We start from the raw sequence: 12086 nt of genomic DNA, 5'->3' as shown, positions 1-12086 counted from the left end.
TACGAACATAGGCTACACCTGATTTTCCATTGGTTCTTTCTGTTTAATGAACGTATATATTGGGCTTAAGTAGGCGGCCTTTCTATGCCTAAAACCCCCGTTCAAATAGGTGGAGAGGATTTTTGGATTAAATAAAATATAGTTTATTTATTTTTCACATCTTCACTAAAACAAACATCATATTTAATATTTAATTATATTTGGTGTTTACAATATAAAAAGCTAGGCACCCAATACAACTATATTCCCAGACACACATCCTGGCTACACCATTGTTTCTCCGCCCCCCCCCCCCGGGGGGGGGGGGGCAATTCTTTCCGCGCCCCTGCAAATTATCATATTAACATGGAATACAAAAACGCTTTCCCCAAACACCATTATTTATTATAACGATCCCTTACATTACATACCTTTTTTTACCAGGAGTTTTTTGAGGTTCGTGTGGACGTTCTTTGTTTTGTTTCCTTATCCTAAGGACAGACCTACGGCTTACGCCAGTGTAGTGTGCTACTCTGTCCGTAGCTTTGTGGACTGGCACTTCTAAACACTTATTTTTCGCTTCGCGGTCACAACATTCCATAACACATTTCACTATTTCTCTTTCACCACTATGAATGACTTTTTTAAATCGTACCGGACGTTCTCTAGCATCCATCGTAACCGACTACCACTGTTCAACTGCTGTGAGGGAACAATGTTTGTAGGTTGCAGGCTACAGACGCAGGTATACGCGGGGAGTTGCTTCCCCTCTCTCCAGCATTACCCCTCACCCCCGCGGAGAGAAGTGCCACCTTTCCTGGCGCGGACAGTATTATGACCCAAGCCTGCGGTTGGCTAACCGGAACCTGACGAAGCGTGTGGTGTAATAATGGGTGTGTTGGTAATGAAATAAAACAGAATTTGGTAACTTTTGTTGCAAGACAGTTATTTTTTCTGGTAGAATGTTAGTCAGCTGTTTGTTTGTATTGTGATTCGGAATATTTACAGCTGCAGTAAAGAAATATGCCGCGAACTTTATCTTGCAACAGATATAATTAAATTAACCAAAAACTACTTTGACGTCAAACCTGCTTTGTATTAAACCATAAAATTACAATTTACGATTCAAAACCGTGTGTTTTCAACTTTACTCTTGTATTGGAACTCATGATTTTGTTAGGTTATATATTAAGCCAAAACTAACGAAGTAATTCTATACCAACAAATAAATAGGGATGACATTTTTGCTAGAGAACACTTATTTCTTTCATAAATTTCTTTCATAATCAAATAATATAGACCCCGTTTCGGGAAAATACTTGTCGATTTTCATTTCACTGGTGTAGGTTTCATTTTTGTACTAATAGTTTCGTATCACGTATCCAAATGAATCCGATCCTGATGGAATTAGTTTGTGGTATAGGATGCTTGCTGTTTTAATTTAGTAGGTCGAGAGATCCTAGATATATTCACTGGGAAAATAATTATGATTGTAAAATGTATACGAAAGAAATATATTTTTACAAGACCTGACATAATTTGTTTGCATCGTGATATGTTAGGTATTTTGTGTTGTGTACAGGATTTTTCAACATTCTAAATTAAAACAGCAAGTATAATGTAAAACAAGACCAACATATAAAGGGTCATGCCGATAGGATCACTGAGGATAAGTTAGATTCGAATCTAGGATTCGAATCTAAAAAATTCTCGGAAGGCACAGTAATTATCGTACACGGCATAAAAACACAGAAATGTGTTTCTGCAACAACGGCGTAAGTAAATTCCTTTAAAAAATGCCTGTTTAAAGGGGAAAGAAAATATATCTACATGTTTATTCGACTACATTCACCTTTAAGAACGCCTCGCTGTGTTTATACGACATAGCAGATTCGGATTTATATATGTTTGTGTTGAATTTACCGGCCTCTGAACGTAGCATTTTACAACCATCATGGGACGAAAATGCCAAGTTTGAAGGCCTATAACACAGTACTCGAATTCGGTAAAGCATAGCGACTACATTCACCTTAAAGAACACCTTGCTGTGTTAAATACGACGTATCAGATTCGGATTTATATAAGTTTGCGATGAATTTACCTGTCTCTGAACTTAGCATTTTACAACCATCATAGGACGAAAATTCCAAGTTTGAAGGCCTATAACACAGTACTCGAATTCGGTAAAGCATAGCGACTACATTCACCTTAAAGAACACCTTGCTGTGTTAAATACGACGTATCAGATTCGGATTTATATATGTTTGCGATGAATTTACCTGTCTCTGAACTTAGCATTTTACAACCATCATAGGACGAAAATGCCAAGTTTGAAGGCCTATAAAAACGAACTCGAATTTGGTACAGCATAGCGACTACATTCACCTTAAAGAACACCTTGCTGTGTTTAATACGACGTATCAGATTCGGATTTATATATGTTTGTGTTGAATTTACCTGCCTCTGAACTTAGCATTTTACAACCATCATGGGACGAAAATGCCAAGTTTGAAGGCCTATAACAAAGAACTCGAATTTGGTACAGCATAGCGACTACATTCACCTTAAAGAACACCTTGCTGTGTTTAATACGACGTATCAGATTCGGATTTATATATGTTTGCGTTGAATTTACCTGTCTCAGAACTTAGCATTTTTCAACCATCATGGGACGAAAATTCCAAGTTTGAAGGCTTATAACAAAGAACTCGAATTTGGTACAGCATAGCGACTACATTACCCTTAAAGAACACCTTGCTGTGTTTAATACGACGTATCAGATTCGGATTTATATATGTTTGTGTTGAATTTACCTGCCTCTGAACTTAGCATTTTACAACCATCATGGTACGAAAATGCCAAGTTTGAAGGCCTATAACACAGTACTCGAATTTGGTAAAGCATAGCGACTACATTCATCGTAAAAAACATCTTGATGTGTTTAATACGACGTATCAGATTCGGATTTATATATATTTGTATTGAATTTACCTGCCTCTGAACTTAGCATTTTACAACCATCATGGGACGAAAATTCCAAGTTTGAAGGCCTATAATACAGTACTCATATTTGGTACAGCATAGCGACTACATTCACCTTAAAGAACACCTTGCTGTGTTTAATACGACGTATCAGATTCGTATTTACATATGTAAGTGTTGAATTTACCGGCTTCTAAACTTGGCATTTTACAACCATCATGGGACGAAAATGCCAAGTTTGAAGGCCTATAACAAAGAACTCGAATTTGGTACAGCATAGCGACTACATTACCCTTAAAGAACACCTTTCTGTGTTTAATACGACGTATCAGATTCGGATTTATATATGTTTGCGTTGAATTTACCGGCCTCTGAACTTAGCATTTTACAACCATCATGGGACGAAAATGCCAAGTTTGAAGGCCTATAACACAGTACTCGAATTTGGTACAGCATAGCGACTACATTCACCTTAAAGAACACCTTGCTGTGTTTAATACGACGTATCAGATTAGTAGATGTATATAGTGCGTATGAGGGCGGGGAAAGGGGGGAGTGGGATCCGGGGATCCACGGCAGCCACCTTAAGGCTTCGCTTGATCAGCCATGTTCGATTACGGTACTTCCGTCTGCCATGCACGCACGAAAAAGTGTCCCGTTACGTTCATCAGCCATGTACGCACGAAAAAATGTCCCGTTACAGTAGATGGAAATAGCCGATTCAAGGACAGGCGCAGGATCCAGGAGCCGACATTGAACATTGACTATGACCTTGAACATTGACCTTGAACCTTGACCTTTAACTATGACCTTGAACATTGACTTTGACCTTGAACATTGACCTTGAACTTAGACCTTGACCCATGACCTTTAACTATGACCTCTAACATTGACCTTGAACCTTGACCTTGAAATTTGGCCTTGACATTGAAATTATACCCTGACCTTTAGCTTTGCGACCCTCGATGTTGCCAACCTGATGACATAATCTAATCCGTATGCTAATCCATATGCTAATCTATGCTAACCTAACCTAACCCATGCAAATCTATGCTAAATCATGCCAATCTATGCCAAACCATGTCAATCTATGCCAATCCGTTTGCCAAACTATGCCATTCCGTTTGCCAATCTATGCTAATTCGTATACCATACTATGCTAATCTGTTTGCCAATCTATGCTAATCCATATGCTAATCTAAGCTAATCCATATGTTAATCCATGCTAATCCATCCGCCATTTTGTATTTCTAGAAATTTTTACCAACTTTGAATCGTGACGTCACCGTTGCACTTTTCGTCACGGCCGCCATCTTGGATTCGAATTTTTTTTTCGAATTTCAACTTTTCGAAATTTGATGTATACATCAGCCGCCATCTTTTGCCTTCCTTAATGCATACGTAAGGCGCCACATTTGAAATTAAAATTATTATACAGCAGCCATATTTAATTCCAGCACAGATTACCAGATGGCGCTAAATTCAAAAATTAGTTGCCAGAGGCGCCACCATCTTGGTTCTCAAGTTGGCTGTTAGATGTCGCTAGTATCGCGCGCCAAATTCAAAAATTAGTTGTCAGAGGCGCCGCCATCTTGGTTCTCATGTTGGCTGGTAGACGACGCCACCGTCGCCATATTTTAGTTCAAATAATCGATACCAGATGACGCCACCGTCGCCATATTTTAGTTCATATAATCGATACCAGATGATGCCACCGTCGCCATTTTTAGTTCCTAGTGTTGCTACCAGAGTGTGCCACCGCCGCCATCTTTAATTCTTAAAGTTACCGCCGGAGACCACCGCCATCGCCATCTTTAATTCTTAAAGTTACTGCCGGATGGCGCCAAGTGTTATGTAGTCAGTCGAGACAAGTCGGGAACGAGTCAAGACAAGTCTAGACAGTCGAGACAAGTCGGGGGGACAAGACGAGACAAGTCGGTAGCCTGTATTCACCAAGTTCTCCGTTGCCGCCATCTTTAATTCATAAAGTCGCTACCAGATGGCGCCACTGTCGGCCATATTTAATTCAAGGCATTGTCGCCGGATGACGCCAAGTTTGAATTTAAAAACCTACAAGTGTTATGCTATGTGTAACCAGTCGAGGCAAGTCGAGATACATTTGGAACATGAAGCCATATTCTAAACTATGTTTATTATATATGTATGCCTTTATATGTTTAGGTTTGATGATAGAGTAATGCAAGGGAATGGCTTTTCATTTATATTTGCGACAAACAAACCATCCATCCGATTACATTATTCCAAGTGGCCATATTGGATGATGACATCACCGTTGCAATTTCTGTTATGGCCGCCATCTTTAAATATATTATCCGAGTTTAATGAAAAAAATTTAAAATTTATAAAAAAATTAAATTTATAAAATTTTTATAAATTATTTATAAAAAAACAAACTTTTACGACACGAAGCTCGTAGTCCTCGGTTCGAACCTGGTGAGGGCAAAAAAAAAAGGCGACCGATCCTTCCCTCGTGGTGGCTGCAGGCAGACTGACTCCCACCACTTTTTTTTTTCAAAGTATATTTAACGTCATCTAGTATGACGCCATGTCCGCCATCATGTCTTCGATGCTGGAAGCCATCATCATTGTATCGTCGGCGAGAGTACGCTGACGCCATGTTAGTTTAGTTCTTATCCGCTAGAGTGCAGTAATAATTTATTACTGTGACACCAGACATCTTGAAATTATGCCGCCATCTTGAAAATCCGTAATTATTTAGCTAGGAATTCGGGAAAAAGTTCAAAATTCATTAAATAAATCACTCATTAATTTACATATTGATTCTATCCGCTCCTGTCCTCGGTTCGATACCCGATCGATGTAATAATGTTTAATTTTATGTAAAAAATAATAATTTCAATAAACCATGTTCAACATTCGTAAAGAGACTCTAAATCCTCTACGACCATCATCCTATCAGACATCAAGACCACCATATTGGAAATGCGTAATTTTAATGCTAGAGATTCGGGAAAAAGTTTAAAATTCAATAAATAAATTTGTAATCTATATATTGATTGATTAGATCGACTTAGGTCCTTGGTTCGTTCCCTGGCCGATACAAAACAACTTTAATATTTTAAAAAAGTACCACTAAAGTGTCAGGTTTGAGAAAATAAAAAACACCGCAAGTTCTTTTAAAAAAACTTTTATTACATAAATTATACACTACCAAAAGTACAAAAAACGCACATACAAATTACCAAAGTTTCGTGGATCTCTCGATTCAAACAGTCTTCTTACTATACGGACTATGTCCTTTACATGACTTTAAATGTCTATTCAGTTTATCAGCTCGACATATTGGTACACCACAATTTGCACACAAAGTCGAATTATCGACTTCATTAAAAGGACAGTGATATATTTCGTGTCGTTGTGCACTTTGAATATTTGCCAATGTTTTGTTACAAAATATACAGCTTGATTCCGATGAATGTACAGCCAGTATATCACAATTCCTGAGGTGCCATTTTAATCTTCCATATTGTACAAACTTGCTTAAACACCTGTTGCACTGATATTTAATGCGTTCAGAGTTATTACTACAATTGTGTATTACATAATCCCATAATTTCAAGTTTTTGATCTTCTCACAGTACGTACAGTCGGGTGATGGAACACCGCTGGTTGGTCCTTCCTTCATCAATGCCACTGGAACTGTTGACAACCATTGTAACACTGCTGACATGTTAACTTCTGAAGCCGTTGAGGTCTGCTCTGCAGAAGATGTTGCACGCTGTGCTGAGAGAGCAGGTGTAGCTGTAGACTTCGTTGTCATTGTGCTCTGCACTGATGATGGTAGACCTTCGATCCAGGTTGGTGTAGATAGTGGTAATGATGCCATCGAGTTCTCAAGAATAGCTAGATACAGGTCTATTATGTTATACAAGTCTAACTATCCGATCCGTTCATCACAGCAGCCAGAGACGGACTGAAGTCCATATCACAAGGGTCTCACTTATATAGTCTCATCAGCTGGTACAACACATGAGTCAAAACAATAACCAGGTTCATTATACTCGCACTTAACTTTCTCGGATAATTTTTTATAATGAAGATGTAAGCTATCAATACGTGAAATTAGTTTTTTGCACTTATTGCACTGAAATTGTATTCTTTTAACATTATTAGAACAACTGCTTCTTTCATGTCTGCGAGCATTTGAGGTGATAGTAAATGATGCGTCACAGTATTTGCACTGACGCAATGTACGCTCTTCATTAGTTGAAGAATCCATTGCTGATAATGAAACTTCAGCTGATGTTGGAACAGCACATATCGAAGTCTCCTCCAGTGTTGTCAGAGGCGTTGCCAACGGGATCTGCTCCAACATCGTCGGCGCTGACGTCATGGTTCCCGTAGTCGATTGTACATCCTCCATCGAGTCCGACGTTAAAGTCGGTAAAGATGCCATCGAGGTCTCAAGAACAGCTAATTGACACGACTCATGCACCAGAAGAAACAAACTAGGCGATCCTACACCACCGACGTCAGTAACAAACTGAGCATCCTGCTGTCTAGGACTCGCTTATATACATGCACCGTATGGATTAATACGCTAGTCAAATCAAGAACCATCAACAATAATACTAGAGTCAAAACAACATTAAAAATAGAAGGACCATCAACGAAAAGGCAGCACAATCAAAAAAAGGCAGCACATTTGGAAGCACCGACAACGAAAAGGCAGCACATTCGAAAGCACCGACAACGAAAAGACAGCACATTTGGAAGCACCGACAACGAAAAGGCAGCACATTCGGAAGCACCGTCAACGAAAAGGAAGCACATTTTGGAAGCACCATCAAAAAGGCAGCACATTTTGGAAGCACAATCAAAAAAGGCAGCACATTTTGGAAGCACAATCAAAAAAGGCAGCACATTTGTAAGCACAATCAAAAAAGGCTGCACATTTTGGAAGCACCATCAAAAAGGCAGCACATTTGGTAACACAAGTTACGAGAACTAAGTCTTAGTTAGAAATCAGAATGCAAGAAATAAAAACATTAAATTTTTACTTTTAATATTTAATTTATTTCTTAAGATTATACAAATAGAAGTAAAATAAGCCATTATTGTATGTAGCCAGCTTTCCTCAGTTATTCGAGTATGAAGGATATTTCTTTTATGTACGAATAGTTTCCTGCACAAAGCGAGACATGTAGAAGTCTTAGCCGGTCAACCAATAAGTTTGGATCTTTCCACGATGTGTAATCAATCTCTTCTACCACCATCTAACTTGCTTGTTTATTATAAATACTTTTAATATCACAATCGTCCCAGTGATCATATTAAGCGTTATCAGATTTATTTATTATAACACGTCGTTTCCATCGTTTCGGTCTCAGGACACCGTTACATTCTTCGATCTTGTCAGCTTTAGGTGCTTCATCACAGTCTATGCTTTTGTCAACAGCCTCAGAGTCACTGTTACAATCACTGTAGAAGACATCCTCTTCACCCAGATTACCATATGAATTCGATATCGATGATGTCGAAGTGCCATTATCGTCTTCATGCTTCCTTTTTAGGAGTCCATCATTTTTACAAAGTAAGAAAGATCTACTTGAATTCGGCTGGAATGTATTCTCAATTTTCACGTTGCCGTCGTCCGGGGTCTCGGGCTCGAGTCCCGGTGTGGCTCCTAGTGGGAAAAGGCGGTTCTTGCTACGTATTGTCCGGGTGGGCGCCAGACTAGCTCGGTTCTAGTCGTGAGTTTGGGGGTCGTGGATGTATGTGCCCCTGCGTGGCCCACTAGGGCCGGCGGCGGTGTTGCGTGAGATGATTTTAAATAAGAGGCGTGGAGTTAAGGTGGTGGTGTCGTACCTTTTATTCATAGGAACGAGTCGTACACAATACAACACTCTACAGAGGTCCCCGGGGGGGGTTTACTCGTTATTCCGTGGCGCCGTATGGTTTGTGTTCCGCGTTACGTGGCCTCGGACGCTGCTACGTCTCATACGTCTCACTGGTTACACGGGTAACGTAATTTCGTAACACAAAGGCGGGACACAAAATACACTGAATTAAGGGGGTGCGCACAAGTTACGTGGCACTCGTTACTCGGGTAACGTAAGTTAGCAATACAAAGTACGGGACACAAAAATACACTGAATTAAGGGGGCGCGCACAAATTACGTGGCACTCGTTACTCGGGTAACGTAAGTTAGCAATACAAAGTACGAGACACAAAAATACACTGGATTAAGGGGGCGCGCACAAGTTACGTGGCACTCGTTACTCGGGTAACGTAAGTTAGCAATACAAAATACGGGATACAAAAATACACTGAATTAAGGGGGTGGACGATTGGAGACGGCCAATCCCGTATGCAAATGTCTCGGCGCGGGTGTTGTGCCCACTGTGGTGAAACACGCACCGCAATTAAGTTTGTCCAAGTTCCCTTGCGGGTTTGTGGTCAGCGCCGTGCGCGTGACCTTAAATAAAGTTCTGTAAGTTGCGGGAGGCGGCCCGTGCCGTATACTGAAGAGCAGCCCCGCTGACCAAGTGTGGTGCGGGGTGTCTTTAAATTGATGCGGCCGGATTAGGTCCTGGACCGAAAAAAGGGACCGGGTACTCACGGAGAGGTTAAGTAATAAAAGGGGTTCTGTTAATTAGTGACTATATTTACCGGACGTTACTTTCGATGTAGACAAAGGATGTTGCCTCTCCGTGGGACGTAGGTCCGCCCCGGTCCGTGAGCTGCGCTGAACTGCCGAACTGGCATGGCGTCCGAGGGAGGCTCGGCCTCTCTCGCGCCAGGCGTGACCTCATTACGCTAGACTCCAAACGGGTGTGTCTGGAAGAGATTTTATTGTCGCTAAAATCCTAATTTAATGTTTTAGGAGGAATGGGTACGGTTCTTCTCTTGTCTACTCAGGTTTCCGCGGCTTTGTCTTTGATTGCTGTTCGGGTCGCCTGACTCGGGTGGGCCATGGCCAGGGGTGTGTTCCGTTAGCGGGAGCGTATACTGGCGGGTGCAGGTCGGGCTCTGGGGTGGTCGTCGGCCAGACGACGTCAAACGCCCCCCCCCTGTGAAGCCCGACCTTGCGCCGCTTATGGTCCCGCTAACATGGGGCCACCCCTAGCTCCGGCCACTCCATCCCGGCGTGGTTCGCGGCTCAGCAGCTGGTTGGCTCCGCGTACTGGACCTGGTGATCAAGGCCGACTGGGCCAGCGTGCGCGCCGCCCCGGTTGCCGTCGTGGCAGGCGTGCCGGGGGCGGCGTCGTGGCGCCTGGGCGGGGTCAGCGGCTGATAGGGTCAGCGCACTGGACCTGGTGATTGTGGCCGACTGGGCCAACGTGCGCGCCGCCCCGGTTGCCGTCGTGGCAGGCGTGCCGGGGGCGGCGTCGTGGCGCCTGGGCGGGGTCAGCGGCTGATAGGGTCAGCGCACTGGACCTGGTGATTGTGGCCGACTGGGCCAACGTGCGCGCCGCCCCGGTTGCCGTCGTGGCAGGCGTGCCGGGGGCGGCGTCGTGGCGCCTGGGTGGGGTCAGCGGCTGATAGGGTCAGCGCACTGGACCTGGTGATTGTGGCCGACTGGGCCAACGTGCGCGCCGCCCCGGTTGCCGTCGTGGCAGGCGTGCCGGGGGCGGCGTCGTGGCGCCTGGGCGGGGTCAGCGGCTGATAGGGTCAGCGCACTGGACCTGGTGAACGTGGCCGACTGGGCCAGCGTGCGCGCCGCCCCGGTTGCCGTCGTGGCAGGCGTGCCGGGGGCGGCGTCGTGGCGCCTCCTAGCTCCGGCAACAGCTCCACCCGGGTGGCGCTCTCGGTGGCCGCAGTTGGTAGGGCCCGAGCACCTGTCCCGGGTCGTCCCACGCCGAACATCCGGGGGTCGACTCGTCGAGGTGGCCTTGCGGCTGACAGGCTCTGCGCCTCGTTCCCAGGTCGTAGTCGGCCAGGCGAACTGGAGGTCTGTGGGCCCGTCGGGGTCGTTCCGCGGGCTCGCTGGCGGGTTCGCTTGTCCCCAGTCGATGTCCCGGTCCGCGGAGGTCCTCCTTCGGCGGCGGTTGACAGTTCGTGGACTGGTACGGAGTCCGTTCCCGTTCGGGTATGGCGGCTGATGCTGAGGCGGCGATCTCCGGGTCGGTCTCTCCGGGTTGCGTGACGATCGGCGTTGGCCCGTCGTCGTTGCCCGCATCGGATTGACCTATGCTGTGCGACAGCTCGGCGATCTCCACGGCCTCTGCTTCATCGCCCCGTGGGTAGCATTGCGGTGGGGGGCTCTCGTACACCCCGCTTCCCTCCCAGGGTACCACTGCCGTCTCCGGTGCGTTCTCGTGGACTTCTTCTGGTTCGTCTGGCACGTCGTGGGCGGGGTCGCCCCCGGTGTCCCCCGTGGCCATGCTAAGGGCATAATCGTCGAGGTACGTGGGCGGGCGCCGCCACCGCCGTGGTCGTGGCCTCGCCTCGTCGTCTGACGCGGCCTCTGCGGGTGATGTCCCGGGCGTGTATGCGAGTTCGTCGCGGGGCCTGTTGGACGTGGTGTTCGTGAACACTAGGGTGCGGTATGGGCGCGGTTCGGGTCGGCTCCTAGCGGGGGTCGCTTCTGGCGAGTTGTCCTCTTCCTGGACGGCGTCGCTCTCCGGCGTACGGCGTCCGTTGTCGTCCGGAGTGGGGGGTCCTGCGTCCCCGTCTGGGTTCCTCTCCCCAGGCAGGGCGGTGAGCCGGATGTCGTCCCTGTGCACCTTTTTCAGGCGCCGTCCCTCCGTGCGGACTAAGTACGTCGTCCTGCCTAGTCGTCGCCGTACCGTGTATGGCCCGCCCCAGCGCGGGGCCAGGCCCGCGCAATAGTTGCGGGGTGCGGCTGAAAGTGGGTGTAGTCGCGCGAACACCTGATCGCCGACCTGCACGGCGGGTGGAGGGTGATCTGTGATTGGGGTGATCCGGTTGGCGTACCTCTCCTGCCTACGTCTTGCCTCGTCGTGCAGAGTCACCCGTCGTTCGTCGCGTTCCTCCGTCGTCTCGTCGGGGTGTGGAGCGCCGTGTGTGGCCCATTCTCCCGGTAAGGGCAGGTTGTGGCCCTGTATCATTTCGGCCGGTGTGCGGCCGGTTGCGGCGTTGGTGCGGCGTCGTACACAGAAGAGGGCGTCAGCCACGT

Source organism: Bacillus rossius, chromosome 11 (genome assembly GCF_032445375.1).
Source record: "Bacillus rossius redtenbacheri isolate Brsri chromosome 11, Brsri_v3, whole genome shotgun sequence".
NCBI lineage: Eukaryota > Metazoa > Arthropoda > Insecta > Phasmatodea > Bacillidae > Bacillus > Bacillus rossius.
The sequence above is the reverse complement of the archived record's forward strand: the minus strand, read 5'-3'. Positions refer to the sequence as shown.